The following is a 24,241-nucleotide window of genomic DNA, read 5'->3' as shown; positions in this document are numbered from 1 at the left end:
AATCAGATAAAATAATTTAAAAATCTAAATATTTAAGCAAGTAATTCAATTAATTAAAACAATGCAAAGGCAACAATTTTGAAAGTAAACTAATTTTTTTAATAATTTATTTCAAAGTAAAGGGAATCAGAAAAATAACAGATATTCTAAATCACTGCTTATGTGTTAAGAAATAGTAGCAGTTATTTAAAATATTCTGTTATTTAATTTTCATCATAACTCATCAAGTAATTTTCATTACTTTTTTTAATAAATGAGAAAGTGCATCTCATAAAATTTGGTTTATTTGTTAAGGGCCAGCATACGGCATAACAGAATTATAATAAAAGTCCACCTGTGATACAGAAAAAAAAAATCTTGCATGTTATTACTGCTATGCGGGATCTACAACAGCTACAGGAAGTAGAAATTAAGATGGTGGTTGTCAGAGGCTGGAGGGAGGAGGAAATGGGGATACACACACACACATACACACACAACGTAACCATGGAGAAGTGATGCATATGTTTATTAGCTTGATTGTGGTGATCATTTCACAAGGCACATGTACTCAACCATTAAGTAGTACATCTTAAATATTTACAATTTTTACATGACAATGATATCTCAAGGCTGATAAGAAACTGAAAGCAAATTTGCCTATGAGATGTGTGTGTGGGGGGTGTGTGTTTATCAAAAGCAGAACTGGAATAGTCTTGTTGGTGGTGGCAAGGATCTGAAAAATGGGGGAAATTGATGAAAGTGTATAAGCATGTCTGTATTATCTCTTACAAATATAAGTGTAGCTACAGTTATCTTTTATTTTTAAAAGTAGTTGATGCTTTGAGAAATTCTTCTCTGAGGTACAAGTTTACTTTTAGTTTTGTATCCTCAGCTGAGCTTTGCTTCCAGGTGGCAGATGGCCCAGGCAGAAGCATGAATATTCAGAAACCTGTTGGTTTCTCCAGAGGACGAGTTGCAGGGCTCAAGAGAGACAAGTGAAGAGATGAGAGGTTGCAGAACTGGGCAGGGGCCCCCTCATCAAGTCTCCTTTACATTGATAAAGAAAGCACTAGGAATTTCTCTGGGGATCACAAAAACTATTATTTTCAAGAAGAATCAAATGGATCAGCTTCCCAAGATCTGCCTGGCTTTAAGATCATGGCATCTCCTCGTTTCCCTTTCTCTCCTGAAGCAGGGCAGACAGAGATATCATCTGCTGCCGCTGATTACAGAAGTGACCCAGAAGCTGGGCTGTCGAAAGGAGCGTTGCCTCATATACTTTGGACACTTATAATTTCATAATTTTACAAACCTTCATTATCATGATCCTACCAAGTTTTCTGCTACTTCTAGAAGACATTTTTACATTCCTCAAATTATTCATTGTAGCAATGGTGTGACAGGAAGGCAAAGGTCAAAGAGAAATTTTAGAAGATCAATTTCCTCCAGTTTCCATGGATGAGTGATGAGATATAGGCACATTCACCTTGGAATCCCTTGTGTCATCAAAGGTCATCCAAAGATGAGGCAGCTGGGGATTCTGGAGACAGCCAGGACTGAGAGCAGATACTGTTTAACCAGATAGCCCACTTTTTTTCCCTAGCTCTGAACATAAACATGGGATCCCATCAAGCCCGAAATGAAGATACATTGCAGAGATAATTCCGCTCCAATCTCACTAAAGGAGGAGAGAAGGATTTTCCTCTTCATTCCTGAGAACTTTCAAGTCACTGCAAAAGGAAAGGTGACCAGGCAAGCAAAACCCTTAACTACAGCATTGTTAAGAAATCCCACGATTGTACTTCTCTTACTGTATTACTGTGAATAATAACTTTTTAAAGCTGAGCAAACAGCCCAAGTTGAAATTCAATTTCAATTAAATACCATACTGCAGAAAAATGAAAAAAAAAGGTAAGACTAGGCAGTTATACAAAACATTTATTAGCTAAAATTTAAAGAAAATTATAATTGTTTAATCAAGTTATTTTATTTCTTAAAACAAAATAAGGATACTAATGTTGAAAGTAAGCTAATGTGTATTCTTAAAATCATTTATTTTAGTCACACTGAGAGGGAGCCAAAAAATGAATAGATACCTACCTACTGGATCCCTGCTTATGTGCTAGAAAACATTCTGTTGGTTAATTTTCACAATTCTACATCAGGTATATTTCTTTTCTTTTTTCTTTCTTTCTTTCTTTCTTTCTTTCTTTCTTTCTTTCTTTCTTTCTTCTTCTTCTTTCTTCTTTTCTCTTTTTTTCAAATGAGAAAACTTAATCCCATAGAATTTCATGAGACACTGACACAGCTTATATTTTTTAGGAGCAAATATTTATGAATAAATAGAGACTCAGGGGCACCTGGTTGCTCAGTTAGTTAATAACCTGACTCTTGATTTTAACTCAGGTCATGAACTCAGGTTGTAGAACTGGGCAAGCAGCCCAGTTTCAACCCTCCTTTATATAGTGAAGAGAGCACTGGTAATTTCACCAGAGGATCAGAAACACTATATATTTACAAGTACAAGAAGCAAATGGATCAGCCCTCCTAGATCCCTGTGGCTTTAAGATCGTAAAGTGATTGTGAAATTGAGCCCCATGTTGGTCTTGGTACTCCGTGGGAAGTCTACTTGGGAATTTCTCTCTCCCTTTCCCTCTGCCTCTATCCCTGCTCAAACTCTTTCTCTCTTTCTCTCAAATAAATAGATCTTTTTTTTTAAAAAATGAAAAAAAAAATCGAAACACTTATATGTTAATATTTAATGAATTTATTTTCTCACAATAATCCTAAGTATGGTGCAGTTTTTACATCAAGATGATTTTAAGAAAATAAACACAGCATTTATGTACATTATTCAAGGTTACTTTACATTGTCCAGACACTCTAGACACAAAACTCTTAATTACTATTTTTGATATATTCTCCTGAACGAAGGGTGTTCAAATGGAGAGAAGGAAGGCAGCAAAGAAAAGATGGTGAGAATGGTGCAGATAAGCTCAGTGCATCAGCTGCACCCAAGGCAAGAGGCACTACAAAGAAATGAGTAGGGATGTAAGAAGGTTCAAGAGCTTGGAGAGCAGAGTCATGATGGGGTCATTCCATTTCATGGGGCTGAAATATGGAAAAGCTTCCTGAGAAGAGGAAAATGAAAAGAACGTATAGATGAGAAACCCATAGTTTGTGACATTGAAAAATAAGACAATGCCAGCCTCATAGTCTAGGAAAACCTATGGAGAATGACAGGCAGGGTCAGGATTAAGATGAGGAGATCAGAGAAGGATGACTCCTCAAAAGCATTATAAAGTTGATTCATCACCGTTTAATGCAGTGGTCATATTTGGTTGAAACCTAGAGTAACTATGTTGATAATTTTAATCATGTCTAACATGAAATTTCATAATGTATTCTGGGCATTTTCCATCTTATACCTCCAGGATCTACCTCCCAGTAATGTTTCCCCAATCCAATGACCAGGGAGCCAAGGACACCATAACTGCTATTATATGCATTATCTAGTTTCCAATGAAACACATATCTCATTTGTCTTTGATCTGTAGAAATAGCATATGTTGTTATTTTTGGCATTATCTGGAGTCATATGAGCTGCAGAAAAATTAGGGCTGGGTGAGACATGTGACATAGCTTTATTTGTGACACTGTAAAAGGGATATTAGGAATAATTGGAGTGGGAACTGGGAATAATTATATTCTGTTCCTGGGGAGAGGTGTAACACTGCAGAAGCAAAATATGTATGTATGTGTTGGAAGAGAAAACACAAGTGTGGGAACAGGAGACTACTAAGAATGAAAAATTCTGAAAGGTGATTAGAACAGTTTAGCTTAATTATACTGATTTCTCCTTCCCTCAGTAGTGCTACATGTGTCAGCTCTCAAATAAAAAATAAAAAATAAATAAATAAAATAAAAAAAAACAACACTCACAGTCACCCACTTGCTCCAGGGCTCTTCACCTCTAAGCGCTTGTATTATCCCTTTCAGATTAGAAACTCAGAACACTTTCTTTCATTCCTTGAGAAAAGTTTTGGTTTCTTCAGCTCAAGTTCTCACTCCTAAGCATGACAAAAAATGAACCTTACACTTTTGACTCTTTGTTCTTCCAAAATGACTGACTTCCTATTCACCCCATTGAAGAGCTTGAATCCTTCTCCCTGGAGATCCCGAGAAAAAAAAAGAGCAGACTCCTGACCCTGAATCCGGGAGAAAAGTGTTCATGTCCACCTTCCCAGTTAGCCTCTGTGTGACCTTAGAAATGTCTTAACCTAAAAAAAAAATAAAAATAAAAATAAAATAATAATAATAAATAAATAAATAAATAAATAAATAAATAAATGTCTTAACCTTTCAGAGACACATTTCTTTCTTCCAAAATTAAATCATGAACATCTCCCTCTCTATCTCCTAGAAATTATATGAAATAATGGATATAACAAAACAAAACTATAGTACCTTGAAAAAACTTAATGGGTGAAAAAGTCACTGCATGGATGTCGGTTCCCAGGGCAGATGATCAGAAAGTGAGGTTGCAGAACCTGACTCCTGGGTGTTTGAAACATATCAAGTGTGGGAATATTGTCTGGGAAGGACCAAGATCTTTAAACTCTGCTCCCTAGCAGGAAATCCCTCAGAATAACATCTGAGCTTTCAGGTTCTCTGGAAACATTTGCAGACACTTAGAACAGAAGACATGAACATCAAAATAAAGATGACCAGAATTTCATGTGTTAGGAAAAAGCTTGATACTGTCAGGTAGGTGTGCAAATTTAGATGCTACCTTTCCATTCTGGCTTCTAAAGTGTGTGACCAAGATGGATCACTGTGTGTCCTAGGGCCAAAATATTCCATGAGATATGAGTCTGTGTTTGGAAATCTAAACAGAGCCATATAGAAGGTCCCTATATATCTCTTAAATATAAAGGAGCTGTCTCCAATTCCTAAACCTGTGCTTGACAGGTTTAGAAGACATGACCTTCCCACAAAAAGCCAACACCTATGGAATATGAGAGCCTGAGTTAGACACAGGCATGGAGGGTGAATAAAATTTATGATGTCACAGGTGTCTGCCACCCCTTAACCCCAGAGTACTGCTACTGACCCAAACTGTGTGACTTTCCACCATCTACATTCTGTCCCACAGAACTTGGTCCATTCCCAATAGTTTCAGAACACTCAAACCATGATTTGTGAGCAGAAGTTTAGCATAAAACTATTCCCAAATTGTCCTGCCCTGAGATGTTTTATTCCAATTGATCACCATAGAACTCTAATGACTTTAAACTTCTTTTCACTGCACAAAAGGATCATCTCTGATGCCCCACACGTACCTTTCTGTGATGTGGTTCACATCCTAGGAAGAAAAGGGAAGACATGAGTCAAGAGGCTATAGACTCGGGTATCCCTGGGTGGCTCAGCGGTTTGGCGCCTGCCTTTGGCCCAGGGCGCGATCCTGGAGTTCTCGGCTCAAGTCCCGCGTCCGGCTCCCGGCATGGAGCCTCCTCTCGTGTCTCTGCCTCTCTCTCTCTCTCTGTCTCTCTCTCTCTCTATCATGAATAAATAAATCTTAAAAAAAAAAGAAAGAGGCTATGACTCTCCTCACTTACAAAGCTTCATCGTATCCCCACCAACCGTCGTGGTAGGAGTAAAGATGGTCCCAATGTGAGAGCAAGTAAGTACAAATAAGGCCAGGCTAACCATCCCGAAAACTCATGTGAGGTTATCAGATTTCCTGAAAGGTAGAAACTGCTTTGAGCCTTGTAGAAGTAAAAGCATGAAGCTCCTACTATCTGGAGATGAGGCATATTTATGAGGAAAACGAGTATCATCATTTTTTCCTAAATGAATGAGGTGGTTTGAATAATGCAAAAGTTCTTTCATTTATTCAATAGAAACAAAGTGATATACTATTATCTGCCAAACATCAGGAGAGGATTTGGAGAATCAAAGATGAGTAGATAATCATAATATCCCTCAAGAAATTTACATGGCTTTGCTGAGGATTCAAGAAAATATATTAAAGTAGGGTTTTTTCAAGTCTCTCCTCATTTTGCACACTATCTACAAATGATCTAGTTCACTCCCTTAAATTCAACAGACACATATGTGCATTTGATTTCCAACTCCTCATTTTAACTCAGTTTTGTCTCTTAAATGCAGGTTAATATATTCAGTAGTAAAGAAGCCATAGGACCTAGTAAGTCAGGATGTCTAATATGTAACTTATCACTTACCAATCAAGTCATTTTCTCTCTTATACTCCATTGTTCATAATGTTACCAATACCCACTCAGTCACTATCCCAAAACTATATTTTTTACCTTTTTTACCTGCACTTTAGTCTCTACCAAGCAATTTAGTCCAATTCATTTTTTGTTATTTTTATTTTTTTAAGTTGTTATTTAAAATTCTAGTTAGTTAACATACAGTATAATATTAGTACAGTTTAGTACACATTCTTAATAGTTCTTAACCATCTGATTTTCTTTATCATCACAGGTATTATTTTGTTATTTGAACAAATATCTACCAATACATTTGATTTCCTTTACATCAGACTTACTTCTTTCATGTCACCAAAAACTAGGCCGGGAGGTGGATCTATAAGGGCAACAAACAAACAAACAAAACAAAACAAAACAAAACAAAACAAAACCTCACAAGGTCTTGCTGTCTGTATTAGAGCTTTTATGTTGTATATGACAAAAACCAAAACTAGATTAAGTAGAAAAAAGCGTTTAGGGCAGTTATAATTTTAATCAAAGGTTATTTTTGAACCTCAAACACTGTCATCAGGATCTGGTCTATGTCCTTCTCCAAATTTCATTTATTTCCACTATATTCACTTTATTCTCAGTTCATGAAGGAAACATGAGTCTCTTGATATAAACTCCAGAAGAAAAGAGAATTTCTCTTCCCAGTTAAAACAAAACAAAACAGAAAACAAAAACCAAAGCACTCTTATGCCTGCATGGCATTGCTATGCATTGGATCAGGTGCCCATATTAAAGTATCGCTGCATTGTAGCTGGAAGGAAATGAAGCAATGTTGGAAGAAAGTTTCTCTATCTTACTCTAGTTAACTTGGTATTAATCTAAATAGAACCTAATAGGGTAAGATGCATAGGGTCATCACTCAAACAACCCCTAGGGGGGAAAAAAAACCTAAAAAAAAGCAAAACAAACAAAAAAAGAAAGAAAGAAAGAAAGAAAGAAAGAAAGAAAGAAAGAAAGAAAGAGAAAGAGAAAGAAAGAAAGAAAGAAAGAAAGAGAGAGAGAGAGAGAGAAAGAAAGAAAGAAAGAAAGAAAGAAAGAAAGAAAGAAAGAAAGAAAGAAAGAAAGAAAGAAAGAAAGAAAACACACAGAAATAGGAAAACTTAACACTTTATATTAGAAATATTTGTTTAGGTTGCTGCGCCGCCACCGCCCGAACCATGGTCCACGCTGCACTCGGGCTCTCAGCCGCCGCCCCGCCCCGCAATCGCTGGCTTCTCTTCCTCCTTTTCTTTTTTTTTTTTTTTATGTTTTTTTTTTAATAAATTAATTTTTTATTGGTGTTCAATTTACCAACATACAGAATAACACCCAGTGCCCGCGGGGCAGCCCAACCTGAGGAAGCGAGCCCGTTCCCTGGCCCGCTGCCGCCCCGGCGCCCGGCCAACCCTCGTTCAGAAGAGAGGTTTTAAGATCAAAGATGGGAAAATCGGAGAAAATTGCCATTCGCCACGGCCAGCTTGTTCATGGTATACACTTGTGTGAACAACCAAAGATAAACAGACAGAAAAGCAAATATAACTTACCATTAGCCGAGATCACCTCTGCAAAAAGAAATGGAAATAACTTTTGGCAGGATTCTGTTTCATCCGCTTTAATTCAGAAGCAGGAAAAAAAAAAAAGCCTTTTAAAAACACTGAGAATATTAAAAATATGCATTTGAAGAAATCAGCATTTCTAACTGAAGTGAGCCAAAAGGAAAAGTGTGCTGGGGCAAAGTTTAGTGATCCACCTTCTCCCAGTGTTCTTCCAAAGCCTCCTAGTCACTGGATGGGAAGCACTATTGAAAATTCCAACCAAAATAGGGAGTTGATGGCGGTATACTTAAAAACTCTCCTAAAAGTTCAAACTTAGATCTCAGATTGCAATGTCTGTCAGTTTCCAAAATCTCTGGACTCTTGAAAAGAGAATTGGTACAGAAATGAAAATTTGCCTTGTAACTTACAAGTGCAAAAGATGAGTTGAAAAAATTACAACCAACAACTTGTATTATATTTTATATTTTGTAAATACTGTATACCATGTATTATGTCTATATTGTTCATACTTGAGACGTACATTATAGTTTTGTTATGAAAGTATGTATTTTGCCCTGCCGAATGGTAGGTGTTTTGTATACATACGATGGAGAAATTTTAAGTGTGCTAAGGCATATGGAAGACCGATTTATTTGCACAAGGTACTGAGATTTTTTTTAAAGGAACAGCTATCTCAAGGTGAAGATCTAAATGTGAACAGTTTACTAATGCACTACTGAAGTTTAAATCTGTGGCATAATCATTGTAAACATGGGGTTTGTCTATATTTCTCTAAATTGATTTCTGCCTTCTAATCTGTAATTACTGGAAAACTATTCCCATTTTTACCAAACTTAATTTCTGGTTTTTGGTTTATTCATTCAAATTTAAGATACCTCTAATTTTAATGACAACAAAATTGGTTGTACTCAAATTTTTAAATAATAAAGTAATTTGGCCCCCCCCTTTTAAAAAGAAAAGAAATATTTGTTTAACTCAAACAAGGCAAGTTAAGGAGAAAAGACAATGAAAACTGCAGGCAACATATGGAAAAAAAGCAATATGATAAATATGATAAATGTAAATACAGCCACATCAACAATTATGCTACATGTTACTGTCTTATTACCCCTATTAAAAAGCAATGATCATTGGACTAGATAAAAGGCAAGATTCAACTGTTGCTATCTACAAGAGACATATTTTGGATCCAGAGACACAAATACAGGAAAGGAAAAAGATAGAAAAATATACACCGTGCAAGCAGTAATCATAAAAAAGCTTGTGTCTACATTAATATTAGACAAAATAGACTTTATGACAATAAATATTATGAGAGAATGAGAGGGAAATTTCAGAATGATAAAAGGTTCAGTAGATCAAGAAGGGATATAACAATTATAAATGTAAATTTACTCAACAGCAGAGTTTCAAAATACACAAAGCAAAATTGAAAGGAATAAAAAGAAAAATAGACAATTTAGTAGCTCACTCTCAATAATTGATAAAATAGCTTGTATGAACATCATCAAAGATACAGAAGACATAGATGATATTATTAACCAATTTGATCTAACTAATAATAATAATCTAACTAATAATAATAACTAATAATAATCTAACTAATAAACCATTTTATCTAATAAATGAAGAATACACATTCTTCTCAAATTTGCATAGAAAAATTTTCTGGACATACAATATTATAGTCCATAAAACAATTATCAATACATTTAAATAGTGAAATAATAAAATATGTGTTTTCTGATTACAAAGAAATTAAATTTTAAATCCACAGCAGAGAAGCCTGGGTGGCTCAGTAGTTGAGTGTCTGCCTTCAGCTCAGGGCATGATCCTGGGGTCTGGGATTGAGTACTGCATCGGATCCCTGCAGGGAGCCCACTTCTCCCTCTGCTGATGTCTCTGCCTCTCTGTGTCTCTCATGAACAAATAAATAGAATCTTTAAAAAAAAAAAAAAAGAAATCCACAGAAGAAAATATAAGAAATCAAGTGTTGTTAAATTAAGCTGCACGCTTTCTAAGTATTTACCCAAAGAATACAAAAATACTAATTCAAAGGGATACATGCACCCCAATGTTTCCAGTAGCATTATCTGCAATGGCCAAGTTAAGAAACAGCACAAGTGTCCTTCAACTGATGAATGATAAAGAAGATGTAGTATATATCTCACTCACACACACACACACACACACACACACACACCATGGAATATTAGTCATAAAAAAAGAATAGAGCTAGAGAGTATTATGCTAAGTGAAATAAGTCAGTCAAAGAAAGGCAAATATCATGATTTCACTCATGTAGAATTTAAGAAAAAAATGAGCAAAGGGGAATAAAAGAGGCAAATCAAGAAACAGACTCTTAATTATAGAGAACAAACTAGTGGTTATCAGAGAGGAGGTGAATGGGGGATAGAATAAATAGGTGATGGGGATTAAGGAGTGTGATGAGCACTAGATGTTGTATGGAAGTTTTGAATCACTATATTGTACACCTGAAACTAATATGACACTGTATGTTAATTAACCGGAATTTAAATAAAAACATTTTTATAAAATAGATAAAAAGCACACTTTCAAATATTCCCAAGGGTTAACCAAAAAAAAAAAAAAAAAAAAAAAGAATCACAAAAGAAATTAGAAAATAAGTAGAACTAAATGAAAATAACAACTAATCAATCAAAATATATGGAATATACCTAAATCATTGCATTTATATCATTAAATACTATATCAGAAAAGATCACCTCAAATAAATAATTAAAGTTTTCACTTTAAGAAACTAGACACAAAAAAAAAAAGAAAAAAAAAAAAAGAAACTAGACAAAGAATGGCAAATTAAACCCAATACACACACACACACACATACACACACACTCATGTTCATATATGCATACATACACACACTTGTGTTCATGCATGCACACACATTCATGTTCATCCATGCACAAATTCATGTTCATGTGTGCAGTCACACTTATACAAAGGAAACAATGAAGATGAGAGCAGACACAAATGATATAGAAAGATTTAAAAAGTTGATGAAATAATAAAGTTTGTTCTTGAAGAAAATCAATAAAATTGACCAAAGACAACTGAACTGTCCAAGAAAAAAAAAAAAGAGAGAGAAAAAGCACATCACCAAAACCAGGTATAAAAGAGTGGACATTACTGTGTGTGCTGTAGAAATCAGAGGGATTATAAAGGATTATTGTGACTACCTTATATCTACAAATGAGACAACTTGGAGTGGACAAATCCCTACAAAGACATTTATTATCAAAACCTGACTTAAGGGGTACCTCAGTGGCTCAGTCAGTTAAGTCTACCTTTGGCTTGGGTCATGGGCCAGGGATCCTGGGATCAAGCCCTGCATTGGGGTCCCTGTTCGAGGGGAGCCTGCTTCTCCCTCACCTCCCCATTTGTGCTCAATCTCTCAAAATCTTTAAAAAGCAAAAAACAAAACAAACAAACAAACAAAAAACAAACAACAACAAAAAACCACACCTGACTTAAGAATGGTAAAAAATGTAAATAAACCTAATACATATTTTTAAAAAGTATTTTAAACCTTTTGAAAAAGAAAAGCCTAGAATGAGATAGTTCTACTGGCAAATTCTATTGAATATTTAAAGAATAAGTAATACTAGTCCTTCACAATTTGTTTTTTGTTTGTTTGTTTTTCAGAAAATGGAAAAAGAGGAAGAAAAAAAAACCTTAGTTTATCCTATGAGGGAAAAAAAAAAGTCTTAGAATGTGAAGTTCATCTATCTGTGACCAAGCTGAATCATGAAGAGGAACCTGGTAGTCTTTAGCACTAGGTCACTGTTCATAGAGGCCTCTAGACTTTCCCTGGATACAATGCAAATTCTCGCCACAATCAGATCTCTGTACTGCACTTGATGAAAAAAAAATATGAGATTGTCCCTTGTTATTTATCCTTATAACCTCTGACATAGATACAGGAAAGAGGCACCGCAAGGCCAAGGGAAACTTAGTGTCATCACCAGGAAGAGCAAAGCACCATGGGAGAGGAGAGAAGGAAACTTGGTCTTCATTTTTCTCAAATCCTAGATGTTGGGGCTTTTTCTGGAGTCTTACATGCTGCATGTTTACTGTTGACCCCTGAAGCTGATGCTCCAGAACCGAGATCAGGTCTCTTACATCTGGCTTTGCTGGACCAGCTCATCACCAATGCATGATGTACCCTGGGTATTGAGAACAGCATTCTCCTGGCACTGCAGCTTCTGCACCATCCTCAGTTCCTCATGCTCCAGGATAGTCTTTAGTTTTTTAAACTGTGCCTAGACAAGCCTTTTCTCATTTTGCATTTGATTCTTTGGAATGAGAAAGAGAGAGAGATACTCAGGCTATCAGGCAGAGACTGAGAGCTAGAAAGAGAACTATTTTCCTTGAAAAGTTCTCAAAGGGAAATGAGAGAGAAGCAAGGGAGCAACTTGTGGGGAAGCTAACTCTTCCTTTTTTTTTTTTTTTTTCTCCATCGCATTTCAAAATAATGGTTTCAAGTTTGCATTATTGAGGCCAACCCTGACCCAGATAGGATCCTTGGGTGTATGTGGCTCAGCTTTCACACAGCTTTCCAGGACAACCAAGTCTCCTTGCTTTATTCCTGACCCCTATCCCCTCACCCTCAGCTGAAAGTTGAGCAATGCAGACAGAACCATGAGTCATTGCTAATTGTCTTTCCCTCAGAAGAGAAAAGACTCAAAATCACATCAGGAATGTAACATAAAATTTACTAGCCACCCTCTATGCGAATATCTCCCTCTCAACATCTGTTCATTTATAACATGTTCACTTTTCAGCCTTCACCTTTATTGGGGAAAGGATAAAAGAAGAGGACTAACCAAATGACCTCTGGACATATCGACTCTCAGGGAACAAAAAGGAAGGGAGCTCCTGTGACTAACACTCAAGGTCCCGTCTATGTTTTTATCTAACTTCCTCAGGAGGTATCTCCTCCTACCTTGCAGAAAGTATTCTCTTCTCTGATGACAGCTTCCAACATCTCAGCTTCCTGCTACTTCTTCCTCAGTTTCTGCAGAGCCGCTTGGAGTTTCTCTTATGAGAGAAGAGTTACACCAGAGTCAAGCTGTGAGATTTTTCAGCAACAGCACAGAGAATAAATGGGGAAGATATCAGGCCAATCTCCAAAGAGACTAAAGTTTACAGAATCAGTGAGAACAGCAGTTAGAATCCACGACTTGGAGGAAAACTTAACATGGTGAATGTGTTAAGACTTGGGCAATAGATGTCATCATCCCCTCATTAAAAGAGAACTGATTCTCTTTGTACTATTAGAACAAACCAAATCCTGCAGCAAAGAAGGAACTTACATCTCAATATACCCTCCTGTTCAACAGGGTAATGAGGGCGTTACTTGGACACTAAGTCTTCACCGGTCTAGCATAAGGTACAAAACTATCTACTTTTGGCTAAATCTTTATCCTTTTGTAATTTAATGGAATGTGCAAAAAGTTTCTTCAGGCCAAGAAAAATGTTCTTCAGGCCTTGGAAGGCGAGGATAGAAGGAAAAGATATCACAGGCCTCGAGTCTATGATGACAAGGTAATTAAAGTTGGATGCAAAGTGGAGATATCTCCTCAAATACCATTTTCTGCCCTATATTCGCTCCATCCTGGTCTCTTACCTGGTACTCCTGGGCAACTTTCTCCATTGGGACCATGTGGAGACCATGGTGCTCCTGAGACCACTCACAAAGCCAGCAAATGACTTTCCCATCCTCCTTACAGAAGAACAAGAGTTTCTCTTTGTGGTGCTCACAGAGATTTCTCTTCTGGCCCTCCTCATGGCTCACCTTGGGCTCTCTGAGCCACTCTACTATGTCGACCACATGCCAGTTAGGCCGCAGGTCCGCAGCACAGTAACTGATGCAGCATACAGGGAAATTTCTGTTCTTCCCTCCTTGGCTTGGCATGGACTCCTTGTTGTCTGCAGTAAAGCAGGCTTTACAGAAGCTGTGGCCACATTCCAGGCTCGGTGGTTATCTCAGGAGGACCAGGCAGATGGAGCAGATCACCACCCCCTCTATGTTAGGAATTTAAAAGCCATAGAAGTTACTCCCTTGCTCCTATCTTTCCTGACATCTGTGGTTCCCCTTGCTCACAAATCCCTACACAATCGGGAAGGTTAAAAGGGGGCAGAGTTGGAAAGGTAAGAATAAAATTATACTAATTGTGTAGAAATCAAGGACAAACCCAAATTATAATATTGAAGGACAAAAAAAAAAGGTAGAGAAATAAGGAATGGAGCTTGGGGACCTGGTAAAAAGGACTTTTCTTACTCATTTCAAACAAATTCCTCCTGGTTCACATGACATGACAAATTCCATCTCTGTCCGCAATGAATGTCATTTTCCTTTCCTTTTACTAAACAAAAAGATGACCTGAGGCCGTTTTTACCAAGATCCTTGTGTGACCTACCATCTATCCTGCTTTTTCTTTGCCATCCCAAAAACACACCCTCGCTGCAAAAAGCACCAAACACTCATTTGGGCCTTTATATCTGTTCTTCACTCAACGTGAAATACTACCCCTGACATCGGTGTGACTCACTCCTATACTTCAGTAAACTCTCATCTTACTTGTTTTCTTATCAAAAACTCTTGCTCTAACTTACTTATAAATGTGACCATTGTCATCATTTGCTATAAGTTTGCAATAATTTATCCTATTACCATGACATAATATATGACAATGTTTGTGTACATGGTAAAAGAAAACCCTTCACCATATGTGTGAATAGAGATAGTAAGTGACTTACAAAGATCAATTATCTTCAATACAGAGTTGGGATCAACTTACTGTATTTAAGGTCCTCCTCTAGAGGTCTGTCTCCTGACACTGAGTTAATCAAAGACAAACAGAGATAACTTCCTGGACCCAACTAACACCCAAGCAATGTGAGATGTGGGAATGAAGAGATCCAGATCAACTGAGAGGTTCTGGGAAGTCTTGTGGTTGTACTTAGTGAGATTTTACCTTGGCCAGGAAATATGCCAAGGATGTTAATAAGAGCATGAAATTGTATGTGTACATGGTAAAGAGGGGGATCATTTAAACTCAGAGAATGGTATATACTCATAGGATTGTACAAATTAGGCACCTGAAAAAATAGAAATATGGATGAAATGTCAGTCTTAAGAATAAAATCTCAAATATTAGGCAAGATTATTCAACTAATTACCTTTAATGATGAATTATATGCTAGCAACCTAATATCCATAAACACAAAAATGAGTCTAAACTTAGGACTTAAACCCAAATGAGCAAGGGGAAAGAGAGAGAGACCAAGAAACAGACTCCTAACTATAGAGAACAAGCTGCTGGTTATGGGGGAGGGGAGGGAATGGGTGAGATAGGTGATAAGGTTGAAGGAATATACTAGTCGACAAGCACCAAGTGACACTTGAAAGTGTTGAATCACTATATTATACACTTGAAACTACTATAATTCTATATGTTAACTATATTAGAATTAATTTTAAAAAAAAGAGGGTTTAAATGGCTACACTTGACATTCACCTGGAAAGAAATAGTAAATTAAATAATAGAACACACACACATTCACACACACAGATATACACACCACAAAAGCAAATGTGGAAAACATTACTAGGGAGGCATACATGCTCTTGAGAAATCAAATAATGGGGCAAATAAAGTGTTATCCAAGAATTCTAACTTGAAAACCGAAAGGTTGAACTGAAAGCTGAAGAAAATGAAGGAAAGATGGGGTGAGACAGAATTCAAAATGTATTAGGTAAAATAAGTGATCTGGTCATGAAGACATGTCACCTTGCATGAGTTTTAAAATACCAGTGTGGCTGGTGTGCAGAAAACTGCTAGGCCTTTGGCATCACATGAGCCTGCAGTGACCGTAAAATGTGACACTTCCCAAATTATGCAACATTAAAGGAATCTTTTCCAGGAGCAGGGAGAAATTACCAATGCTCTCTCATCAAAGAGCAAGGAGATAATTAGCTCTGCACTTGGGCTGTGAAATGTTACATGCATCCAAAGTGCAGAACTGGGAAGGTCAGTTGGGATACATGCACACTTGCCCAGGGGAGGAGGATGATAGCCCAAGGGACACGGTGATGAAGGAGTTGGAGGCACCAGAGAAGAGTGAGAGACAAGATGAGGTAAAGGATAGGGTTGGGACCTGGAAACAAAGGACTTGCATCAGGCTTGGGCTCTCCCTTCTCATAAACGCATTCTTGCCTTACTCTTTCAGTAGGTCATTGCTTATCTGTTTTTCTGGGAAATCTACCAGGTTACACTAAAGTGGAAGGTCAGCTGCCTGGCAAGGCCACAGTATTGATAGTAAAACCCGCTTGATATGTAAAGTGCTTTTGGACTAGGAGACTTGATATAGACCTTAAAAGCAAGTTCATAAGCAAAGACTCCGTTTCCATGAGGGGACTGTGACTTGGATGGCAACTCTGTCTTCTTTTAGCCCCGGGAAGCTGTATTCACAGGATTTCACTGGGTAATCAGTCCTTTATAGCACAAGGCTTATCAATGGTAGGTTCATGCACATCCACCTAGTCTGGTTTCTTAAGAAGCTGAGATGCCAAGGATAATGGACCTGGTATATCCCTGTATGGACCATGACTGAAAGCTCATCTGAAGCAGCCATACCAGCATGCTGTATCTCCTCACCTCTATTCCCCAGCTAAGCTACATGAACCTGGCAGTATATGTCTCATCAGATTGCATGATGGAGATGGTGATCCAAACTGGAAACTACTGATGGTGGTCAATCACAGGGGTATCACAGATTGGTACAAGGACATTCGTTCTCTCACCTGAACTCAGTATGGTCCTGTGGCCAGAGTCTATATTCACAGCTTCTGTTAGGAGCTCCAGGCACATGAGGGCATGTGAAAGCAAAAACAAAAACCATAAAGGGAAGATCTCAGTATATATTAAGGTTGCCAGAGTTTGATGATCAAAGAAAGATCTCCAGTATGAGACAACCAGTAAGGCTGCCTTTGCTCCACATAAGGAGGGAAAAGCTATCGAGGCAGCATGGAGATAAATTTAAATCTACCAAAATGGTCCACTTAGGCCATATTCATCCTGAATAAAGGGAACCTGACAAGAATGAGGCTGACATGCATTGCAAATGTAATCCAGCTAATGGTACAGGTACTGAAAATAGTTCAAAGACCATATGAAGTAAGCTCGCAGCTGCAGAGACTGTGGGTCACACAAGGCTCTGATGAACAGCAGGCTCAGAAGTAGACATTATATCAGGGATAGATAGTATATAATCTCTACCTATTATATGATAATATCTATCCCTGTTTATGACTCAAACTATGATACAGACATGGGATGAGGACTCCAATTATTTCTCATTTCACTCAAGATCCAACCAATGCAGAGAAGCATCAAGAAACTTCTACAGGAAGGAGCAGCAGGGCATGCATTCAGCTATGGGGTTATGGGATTTATTTTCACAGTGGGGCTATAAGGAGCCAATATCAAAGCATCTGCCGTCACAATAGGCACAGGAGGAGGAATCGGCAAAGAGGAGCTGGAGTCCCCACACATGGAGGATGACCACACTGCTGCCTAAGCTCTGACCAAGGTCTCCACAGCAATCAGGGAGATAGATATGGGAATATGAATGCTATCTGTCTGATACAACTCCCAGGTCAGCTGGCTGCCATAGATGTCAGATGACTCCGTCCGATTCTTGGGTCTTTTCCCAACATCTGAGATTGTAAGAATACAAACTCAGCATATCCCAGAGGTGACAGATAAAGACAATAAAAAAAGACACAAAAAGACCAAAACAAGGCAAAATTCCAGACAATGAGGATACACACAAAACTTTCTTCTTTTATGACTGAAAAACTGTTTCTCTAAGCATGATGAAGCCACAAATTACTGATGCTATATGGGAAAGAGTCACTTTTCTTAAAGAAAATGGGAAAAGAAAAAAAAAAAAGAAAACGGGAAAAGGAAATTGTGTTGTTTCATTTGCCAGGTAATCATGTGATACTATTTAATACAAATTCCTTATAATACTAGCAAAGTGAAAACTGGAGCACAAAAATAACAAATCAAATCTAAAACTCTATGATAATTGGTATGACAAAGGTATACTGTGAGTTCAGAAGACAGGTGCCAAACAGTGATGGATGGCTGAGAGGGATGCAAAGAATATGTAGCAGAGGTAAAATCTCCAAAGTCAGCTTTGATAAAGTGAGATTTCAACAGAGGAAGGGAAGTCAGGGTGAGAAAAGAGATCTGACCTTTGTCTTCCAGACCACCTGAGTAAGGATGGTGCAGCTGTACCTTCCATAGAAAGGGGAGAAGTAAACAGAGGCCCCTCTGCTCTAAATTTCCTTCCCTTCAGGTCTCAGGATTTTGTTAACTTAGTACTTCTTCTGTCATCTTTTTACATCATTAACACCAATTAAGTAACTGATGTTGTTTATTAACAGCTAGAAAAGATACCACATCTGGAAAGTGTCCTCCTTGCTCCTGATCTCTCAGGTGACCTGTTCCTGGGTGGTAGTTATGGCCCTGGGAGAGGGATGAGTAAGGTTAGTGATTCTCAAGGAACTTCTGGCCTGAGTGAATAGAAGGAGGCTGCAGGGCCTGCCAGTTGTCAGCCCATCAAGCTCCTAAGCACAAACAGGCCAAGATGATGAGAATTTATCTAGAATCATGCAGAAATGCTACAGTGTTACAGGATGGGCATTAAAATGTTAGGATTTAAAGATATCTCTGCCTTTGCTCTTTCTGTGGAAAGAAGTAACTTTCTACCTCTGAAAAATAAAGGATTTTGGCTTGTTCTCAGCAAGGCGCAATTCAAAATTATAGAATGTAAAGGAAATCTCCAGGGTGGATTGAACCTGGAGAAATAATGGTCCTTCCATAAAAGAACAGTGTTTCAAGCCTTCAAACCTCCCTTTGACCTACAGGCACTGCCTCCCTCCCCCGCCCCCACACTTTCAGCAGGAAGCTTGCAAGTTGGGCTTGGCCCCCCTTCACAGCAGCTTCCTGACCACATGTTAAACTCACATCCAAAATTCAGTACTTCTCCCCACCTCTGCCCTCTGCAAACTATACCACACACCTCAGACACCAGGTGAGAAGTTGTGCCTCCTTGGAGAAGAGTGGAGGCAGGCTAGGGCTAGGGGCAGACATGGTCAGGATTCTCTCACCAACATGGGGCTGATCTCCACCAGATCCAGAGGTGCTGAGTGAAAATGAAAGTTAAATTCTCTGGGATGGGCAGGAAAAGAGGAGAAAGTTTGTGGACCACTGGGAGGCCTGTGCCTAGGACCCCAAGGAAGTGACATGGCTTTGTGTCTGGGTCATGTGAGCCAGTGGTTGCACTCATTCCTGTCTGTTCCACTCCTACAAGCTGCTCTCATGTCTGCTCAAGATAATCAGTCCTTTCGAGTAGTAGGCTTACTGGAGCACTATAATTTCACACACACACACCTTGCCTTTTTCCCTCCAAATGAGCTGTCATGAGGAGGGAAAAAACTTACCCCTTTTCCACAAAGAGGGCTCCACACTGAAGGCTAGTCTGAGGCAGACCTAGGGACATACTTTCTACTGTTCTTTGTCTACCTGCTAAGGTAAGTGAATCTGCCCAGTGTGTGTCCTATTAGATCTTACGAGAGGGAAGGCCTATGTACATCTTACATTACCCTCAGCAGTCAGTCATGTGCTATCATGGAATGGCAGCACAATGAGGCTGACCTTCAGAATATTTGGATTCAATATAGCCAAAATGACACTTTTGCTGAAGATGTTAGAAAGATGAAACCATGGGCAGTGTAATTTGTTGGATAATGTGATCTAGTATTATTTAACATATAGTCTCAATTATCTTAGCATAATAAAAATGAAGCAGGAAAATAATTGTGAAGGTTACTTTTGTGTGTCAACTTGACAGGCCACAAGATGCCCAGATTAAACATTTCTAGGTCTGTGAGGTGGTTGTTTCGGATGACAATGGCATTTGAATCTGTGGACTCTGGATTGTCTTCCCCAGCATTGTTGGGCATCATCTGATTTGTTGAAGGCCTGAAAGGAAAGAGGAATTCATCCCTTTTCCTTCCTGCCTGCCTGCTTGAGCTGGGATATATAGGTCCTCTCCTGTCCTTGGAATTAGAATTTACAACACCACCTACCCCAGTTCTCCAGCCTTTGGTCTTGGACTGAATGACAACACCAGCTTTCTTGTGTCTCCTCTTTGCAGATGCCAGGTCCTGAAACTTCTCAGCCCCCATAATCATGTGAGTCAATTCCTTATAATAAATCTCCTTCATGTAGGTATATTTCTCTAGAGAACCCTGACTAACAATTCTCAAGTTCTGCATCAAGTGGCACAAGTGAACTGTGATAATGACAGTGATAATGAAACATGTGAATTATACAGTTTCAAAGGGTACATGCCAAATAGTGACACAGGACACTGAAGGGCACAGGAGGATGTTGTTGAGGTGATAGTGTTTTAAAAGTCAGCTATAATCCCATACAATCTAGTCAGATAAAAGGAAGTCATGGTTAAAAAAAAAAAGAAGAAGAAGAAAAAAGAAAAGAAAAAAGAGTTTTGAGTGGTATCTACCATCTGAGTGAGTCAATCTGGAGTGTGGCTGTCTTTCACAGGAAAAAAGGTAGTTAAACAAAGAAATTCCCCTACAATTCCCTTTTCTCATGGGTCTTAGCATCTTGTTATCATGCTACATCTTCTGATGTCTTTTCATGTTATTAACACCAAGCAAGCATCTCATTTTGTTGTTGTTGTCATCATGTCCTTGTTGTTGTTGTTGCTTAAACCCTGAGATCAAGATTTGAGTTGAAATCAAGAGTCGAATGCTCAACCTGCTGAGCCACCCAGGTGCCCATTTTCTTTTATTTGAAGTTGTCAAGATGCCCCTTATGGAAATCCTTCCTAGGTGCTTCTCTGGTTGGCAGAAATGGCCCAAGAAGAAGGATGAGCAAGATTAGTGATTTTTTTTTTAATGTGTAAACTGTAGTAGATCCTTGAGTTTGAACTTGAAAATTCTGTAAGACTAGAAAACACCAAAGAAACTGCAGGGCAGAGCAACCATCATCACACCATCAAGGCTTCCAAACCCAGAGAGGATAGGGTGCTAGGAATTTCTGTGGAGAGTCATATAGAAATCCTACATTATTATACTGACAGGCATTAAATTCTTAAGCTTCAAAGAACTTTCTGACTTCCCCTACTATCTTCCTCAAAGTATCTTTTTCAATCCTGAGCAGAGCCAGGCCTAGTTCTCGTCTCTGCTGCGCTCAGTGCACAACTGGTCCAGAAGTCTGGGATGTGGCCCACAGGTACTCCATAAGCTCTTTGTCTAGGGTTCCTTTTGCTAGAATTTTTCTGGAAGCTGTTGCTGAAACTAGGGCTATTCCTAGAGGTGAGGACTCAGTCACTATTCCTTGAATTGAAAAAGGAAAATGCATGAGTCAAAGGCAAGAGAGAGAAGTGCAATGAGAAACTTGGTTGTATTACTGATTTTATCAGTGGTAATCTCCATACTTACCTCACACTGCATCCTCAACTATAAGTTTCATGAAGTCAGGGAGACTTTCTCTATTTTGTTGCTTATTGCCTCAAATCTATTAGAAGTTATTGTACATAGGAGTGATAGATATGCATATATATAACTGTAAAATATTTTTAATTGAATGGAACATCCTTTTTTTTCTTTTTTTAAATAATAAATTTATTTTTTATTGGTGTTCAATTTGCCAACATACAGAATAACACCCAGTGCTCATCCCGTCAAGTGCCCCCCTCAGTGCCCATCACCCACTCACCCCCACCCCCCGCCCTCCTCCCCTTCCACCACCCCTAGTTTGTTTCCCAGAGTTAGGAGTCTTCATGTTCTGTCTCCCTTTCTGATATTTCCTACCCACTTCTTCTCCCTTTCCTTCTATTCCCTTTCACTATTATTTATATTCCCCAAATGAATGAGAACATACAATGTTTGTCCTTCTCCGATTGACTTATTTCACACAGCATAATACCCTCCAGTTCCATCCACGTTGAAGCAAATGGTGGGTATTTGTCATTTCTAATGGCTAAGTAATATTCTGAATGGAACATCTTGATGATAAATCATGCTTCTAACCTACCATTCTTCCTGTGAACACAGTTGCTGTCACATCATATAATTCAGTTATTCTTCTGGTATCAATAACATATATATGATTCCCCTTTGATAAATTTTTATTGAAGTATAATTAGCATACATCATATTGGTTTAGATGTACAATATAATGATTTAACATTTGTATACATTGTGAAATGTTCATTATAGTAAATCAAATTACTATCTATCACCATACAAAGTCAAGAACCCCCCCCCCCCCATGAGAACTTTCAAGATTTACTTTTGGAGCAACTTCAAATTTGTAACACAATACTTTTTACATGAAGTCACCATGCTATACATTATATCCCTGTGACTTATTTTATAACTGGAAGGCTTTACTTCTTGACCCCCTTCACACATTTTGCCTACCCCCAAACTCCTGCCTCTAACAACCATCAATCTGATCTCTTTATCTATGAGTTTTGTGTTGTTTGCTTGTTTTATTTGTTAGTTTACATGTCTGAGTGAAATGATATGGTGTTTGTATTTCTCTCATTTATTTCACTTAGCATTACACCTTCAAGGTCCATCTATGTTGTTGAATGGCAAGATTTCATTCTTTTTATGGCTGAGTATTATTCCATTGTGTGTGTGTGTGTGTATATATATATATATATATATATATATATATATATATATACTACATCTTTATCCATTATTCCATTGATAGACTCTTAGGTTGTTTCCACTTTTTGACAAATACTAATCAATCTTTCACTTCTGTCTTATTCCTATGGCTTTCTTGGATTAATTTTTTTATCTGTCCCCATCAATACACTTCAACTGTGTCAACTCTTGCTTTACCCTAAGGTTTTCTCAAATGGGAAAGTATTAAAAATCCATGGGCCAAATAGAGAGATATTTCATTAGATTCCTTTCCAAGCAGAAGATATAATGAAGGCAGGGAAATACAGAGCTCTGAGAAAGATTTCTTTTTCCCTGTAACTCAGAATGCAATGAGCTGGAATATGCAACATACCAATATACTCAGCTCTGGTGAGAAAGTATTTATGGTAAGAGAAGTGTAAATTCAGGTATTGTGCTTGCCTAAGTTTCTAGGTATCTTGACAAGAGCTGCTTTCCCCACTGATTCTTCTTGGCTGCAAATCTAATGCTTCATAAGAGAGTCCCAAGATATTGACCATGGATGTAGGGTCAGTTAAGAGATTCAGAGGAAGAGAGGTGAAACAATGGATTTTTGGATCTGTGGAGGGATTGGGAAAGGAAGTACCAGACAGAAAAGAAGTTTTTGGGTAAGAAAGTTCTTTTCTTCTGAGCACTACAATCAATATCATTGTACTGTGCCTGTCACACAGTTGGACTCTGAGCTCTCCAATCCTCTACAATTTCAACCAAATACACTGAAAAATACACCTATGCTTAATATCTTTGCATTAACCACCTATTCCACACCATCACTGTTCCATTCCTGAAATATGCAGACTTGCAGAAATGGTATAACCACTTTGAACAAAATCTGGCAGTTTGTAAAACAAAACAAAACAAAAAAAAACACACACTAAAATTCAGAAATTGAACTTTCAGCTTAGAATATCCAGAGAAGCAAAACTGAGATTCTGTTTCCTCCATAAATAATGGAGGTATTTATTCTAACAAAAGAGTACTCATACCCTACAGGTCAACACTATTAACTTTGAACATTTGTAAAAATTAAACAAAACAAACAAAAACATGAAGGCACTAGAGACTGACAAAACACTTAGAATCTACAGTGTAATAAACAATTAAAAGAAGGGACTATACTATTGAAGGACTTTCCTGGTTTTATGGCTTTTTATTTGCTCAATTGGTAGTGAGCAGGACAGTTAAAACTCAGCAGCATAGAGACTTATTAGCTTGAAAAGCAAGAGGAATGATTTGGGGCTATTATAACAGCCAGTAGGAGAATGCCTGTAAAAGAGAGATCCAGAGGAGGAAATCTCTTATTTTACATACAAATCGAGCAATTCTTTGAACAACATATGTTTGAAGTGAATACAGAGGAGTCCAAATAGACCTAAAAGAACTGATCAAAATTTCAGTTGCTGCAAAATGCAGGGGAGATTTTCGAATTTGAGATCAACCAAATTAATTGCCTGAAAAATAAATATCCTTCAGAAAAATAAACAGAATCCAGAGTCTTTACATCTCATTCACAATTCCCCTTGGGGAATTTAAGGTACATGTTAAAATGGTTTAACCTACAGAGAAACTAAAATAGTCCATACTCAACA

At 37.9% G+C, this 24,241-nt stretch overlaps 2 long non-coding RNA genes across 2 annotated transcripts; both read right to left on the bottom strand.

The window, feature by feature from the left end:
- Window positions 1–2,733: 2,733 nt before the first annotated feature.
- On the bottom strand, window positions 2,734–5,458 carry LOC119864892. The gene is made up of 2 exons (XR_005375369.1): window positions 5,325–5,458; window positions 2,734–4,262 (listed from the first exon to the last, which is right to left on the bottom strand). It is a non-coding gene; the product is annotated as an uncharacterized LOC119864892 (long non-coding RNA).
- Window positions 5,459–7,278: 1,820 nt separating this feature from the next.
- Window positions 7,279–20,572, bottom strand: LOC119877356. The gene is made up of 3 exons (XR_005375695.1): window positions 16,656–20,572; window positions 12,792–13,873; window positions 7,279–7,858 (listed from the first exon to the last, which is right to left on the bottom strand). It is a non-coding gene; the product is annotated as an uncharacterized LOC119877356 (long non-coding RNA).
- Between the last annotated feature and the right edge of the window lie 3,669 nt (window positions 20,573–24,241).

Source organism: Canis lupus, chromosome 21 (assembly GCF_011100685.1).
Source record: "Canis lupus familiaris isolate Mischka breed German Shepherd chromosome 21, alternate assembly UU_Cfam_GSD_1.0, whole genome shotgun sequence".
Lineage (NCBI taxonomy): Eukaryota > Metazoa > Chordata > Mammalia > Carnivora > Canidae > Canis > Canis lupus.
The sequence above is the reverse complement of the archived record's forward strand: the minus strand, read 5'-3'. Positions and strand labels throughout refer to the sequence as shown.